This window comes from Pygoscelis adeliae, unplaced genomic scaffold, assembly GCF_000699105.1.
Source record: "Pygoscelis adeliae isolate BGI_AS28 unplaced genomic scaffold, ASM69910v1 Scaffold318, whole genome shotgun sequence".
Lineage (NCBI taxonomy): Eukaryota > Metazoa > Chordata > Aves > Sphenisciformes > Spheniscidae > Pygoscelis > Pygoscelis adeliae.
The window spans coordinates 752,741-757,229 of NW_008825430.1; positions in this window are offsets into that span (position 1 = coordinate 752,741).

Here is a 4,489-nt window from a genome sequence, read left to right on the forward strand (position 1 = left end):
TTAAATGCTGTAGTGCCACATTTTATAAAGACTTAATGTATATTGTGATAATTCATTTGGAACGTATGCCTATAGAATATTAATTCTGATACAAGACATTATTTCAGTAGGTATATTCATGTTGTTCCTTTACTTTGTACTCTCTGGGACAGAAAAAATACATAATGGACTAGTTTTCAGGGTGCAACTGCAGGCCACATCAAGGTTTCTGATTATCACTTGGTGTCATACTTCAGGCCCTTGTTGCCCAAATGCTTACACCATTTAGGTCAACAGGTAGCGTTACTATTTCAACATAGGCTCAGACAAGCGTGAGATGTGATTTCTGATCTGGAACCTTGGTGACTTTGACAAAAGAAAACCTAGTATTTCAGGGTGCTTATATCACATATGTCATAGATCTACTCTAATAGTGCATTTAATATAAGAGTTAACTTACTTCTAAACACATTATGCAATGCACATTTGTAGCCAAAAATAACACTATCCCCACCAAAAGAGAATTAAGCTTATTTTTTAAATGTAAGAATTTTTTTAACAGGGCAGAAGTTGTCACTTTTGTATTGTCTGTGAATTTGATACTACCTTTTGGTTGCTGCTTCATCATAGTGAAGGTCATTATTGATTTAATGCAGCAGCTGAGTCTCAGAATTTGAGATTGGAGCAATGTGTTTCCTGACTCTCAAAAAAAAAAAATTAAGTCCTGTAAGACAAGCAGTAAACTAGCCTCACAATGCTATTGAAAAGCAAGTACACTATTTAAGGGAACTTGCAAATGTAAATCCATGTTATTTTTCAAAACTAAGGAAAAAAAAAAAAAAGACCATGGGTCAGATAATTCCCTTCACTTTTTACCACAGGAAATGATCAAAGTAGCAGAAAATCTGCTCTTTTTGGCCAAACTTCTGTCAGAGACAGAAGGGGTCGAGCCAACACATGGTGTATGCAGCCTTGCAGCGAGAGGGGATGTGGCTGATGGGGAAAGGAGGTGGAACCGGAGCAAATCTGTAGGGTAATTCCTCCTATTAAACCCACAGGAATTTTCCTATTCTAGATAAAACAGAGGCTGATCCAATAAAACAAATCTCAAACAACGCAACCTTTCTTTCCGGGCTGTTAGACACTTGCGAATGAAGATGTGGGGCTAGGAGCGTTTGGGATGCTCTGCGTCGAGCAGCTGTATTGCTGTAGGGAGCCAAGGGCCTCTAGGGTTGCCCTAAGATATGGAAGAATTACAGGCAAAAATGTGTACCTGCTAGAACAGTTTGGCGGGAAATGAAGGGGTGGGTTGGTTTTTTTTCTTTTTCCCTAGACTTTACAAGCAGAAGCAGATGGTAGGGACCAGTACATTTTGCTTCTTTGTTCTTGCTGGCTGTGAAAGGTGCCAGATGGCCAATGGTAAAGACAGAAATTCTCTTCCTGTAGCCCAGGGACGGCGAAAACGCAGAGCTTCAAGGCTGCCCTATCCTCACAGGATAACCGTAACATCGCTTTTTTGGGCCCACTGGTTTCACTCTTTGACTTTTTGCCAAGAAACTGGCAGAAAATCCTGGTGGCCACTTGACAGGGGCATCGAGACCATTAAAATATTTCACGTAGGACACCAAACCACCACCGGGTTTGGATCATTCACGAACGGGCCAAAAAAATACACAGGCTAGGTATGAAGTGCAAGGCCAGATCCTTCATATGAGTAACTTGGAAAATTAAATACTGTGTACTCTGAGAGGTGTTTAGTTCCTTGGGAATTATGAATTATCAAGATTTTTACGTAAGAGTAGTTCAAAGGTATATTTAATTAACATAATTAGCAGCAGTATTCTGAACCATTTTCTTAACGAAGACGGCCATCTATGGGCATGAAGGGCCTCATCCATGACTCAATGAAGTCTGTGTAATTAAATATTAATATTTTCCACAAACTATGTTAAAATGCTAGGGGTCATTTTGTGTTGCAGAGCGAGGGATTATATATTGATTTTCATTAATCTGAATCTTTTCCTAGAACTGGTTTTATTGTCCTAGAGTCCTTTGAACCGAAGGGGTTTTCTGTTTTGTTTTTTTAAAACCACACAGTGTATGATGCTGTATTCCGACAAAGTCAAAAGCAGCATTTCAAGATTAATGCAGAGATTCCTAGGGTCTTTTGTCAGCTTGCCAGACTCTTGTTCCTGTTCTAACTTAATTTTTTATAATTTCCTTTTATGTTAATAAAGGCTTCTTGTGGCTGTAAAAGTTGAAGTTGTCTTACTCCATAGACAGCCTAGTTCTTCTGTAGATACTATTTAGATTATTTAGAAATCCTGCTGGTTGCCAGATGGAGCTCTTTTGGGTTTTATGTTAAATACTTGGAAAGCTAAACAGCTTGATTTTTCTCTCCTCCCTTCCTTCCTCCCCCAACAAAATAAATAAATACTTGAAAAGTGATTACTAACAAGTTGCTCAACTTCAGTTTTAAAATCAAATTAGTTTGAGGTGAAGTGACTGCAAGTATGCGATACCTCAGAGTAGTCGGGTTTTGGTGGGGTTTGACTTGCCTACCAAGATTTTTAAACCAACGGTTTTTTCCCAGGTTGGTTTGGGCAGCAGGAACCTGAACTTCAGTCTAAGGATAGGGAATCCTGAAAAGCATAGAACACGGCCCTGAATGCTGCAGTAGCATTTCTTACAGGATCTGGACTTCAGATGGAAACCCCAAGACGGTCTTAGACAGCCCTGGCTGTTAGGGTTGCTGGAAATAACTTGAAGGGTGTGGTTCAGTGGTATGCTAGGCTGCTGCGAGCCGCTTGTATCCCTGAATTAGTTTAACTAGCCTTCGGATGACCGGGAGTCTCGGCGGTAGCTCCTGTGTCTGAACATTCGGCTGAGCCAGTGAGGAGGAGAGATTTGACATCGGGTTCTCCGTCGCCAGCATGGAGCCTCGAGGTTGTTTACAAACCGTACCATTGGCACCGGGAGCCCATACAGATGCCAGGGTGGACTCATAATGGGGTGGTTTGAAAGTGCTTTTGCTCCCCTGACCTTTGGGGTGCTTCACTCTTCAGCCCATTCAGTCAGTTGAGTTCACAGGGTCCGCATTAGTGCGCCGAGCATCAGCAGCGGAGCCAGGCCAGGTCTGGTTGGCCTTCGTCTGGATTTTAGCAATTGTGGGGCCTCATTTGGTTGAAGTTCAGGCAAACTGCTGTGCCTCGGAATGTTTCTCAAAAGAGCAGTGCCTGTTGGGCACTGTGGCGTTGATGAACTGAGGGACCTTCTGTTTCATACTCGGTGTATGCAAGGTGTTCCTCCAGTTCATGCAGAAGGTGCTTGGGAAACACTGGAGTCAATGTCCCACTAATAGTAATTCTTTTGTCATCAATTGCCAAACGGTCAAAGACAGTAATTTTGGCCTCCAGGGTTACGTTTTTAAAGTACAGAGTAAAAAAATGCCACTTCCTAGTCATTTTTTTTCAGTATGTATTGATTCTGTCTGGTTCACATTAAATATAGGAAGTCTCCTGAATTGGTAGACCAGGTTCAGGTGTATTTTGGCCCCTGTTTGCATTCTGAACATGCACACTGGAAAAAAGTGGCCAAAGTCAGGTAGATCTGTATGTGCAGTGTGACAAATTATAGGCCCTGTAGCACTTCTGGATTGGCATGCAGTTAATGCTCTGGTCTTATTTAAATGCTTCAGATTTAGTCGATGTTTAAAAATTTACTTTCTGTTTAAAAATTTACCATGGAATCAATCTGTTCCGGCGATGTTAGATTCACAGTTCAAAAACTTTATCCCCTTCTATCATCTTAAAGTAGCCATTAATCTGAAACTTTTCAATCTCTGGGTCTGGCTTAAAAAACAAAAAGGAAATTGAGCCCTATATTTCAGTTCTAATATTTTTGAAAGCTTTAAAGCTAATGAGTTGACCTATTTTTAAATTACAGAGCATGGAAAAATAGTGGGTGTATTCTTTTTCATGTTGAAGTGAGCTGTTGTTTCTCTGCTCATAATTAAAGACTCGCTTTTTAGAAACTCAGATTGGTCCTAGGCATTGCGAGAAAATCCGTGAGCAAAACTCTCTGCATGAAATTTCCTTAATACTGACTTTAGGCATGAACTCGTCATTCGGAGTCTGTGATCTTGTCTTCTCTTGTGACTGTCTCATTAGAGGAGTTTGTCCCAACAGCCTGTAAATGGAGCGGGTAGCATCTGAACAGGCTGAAGAGCAGCTTGTTGAAGTGAGTGGTACAAGCTCCAGAGACACGAGGGCTAATCTTTGAAACTTCAGAGATACGTGCTGCTGGCTAGGGCGCTGCAGGTTGCAATTCTCATGAAGAGATACAGTGAAATACAGGACTGAAAAAAGCTATGAGCAAGAGAGGTTTGTTTCAAAGCGAGGGCGCGATTTATAGTTTTTAAGGGGAAAAAAATTAAAATATTTGGTCAGAACTGTGAGAGTATTTACGGGCTTAACTCCCATTGATTTTCAGTGGGAGCTACATGTCTAGA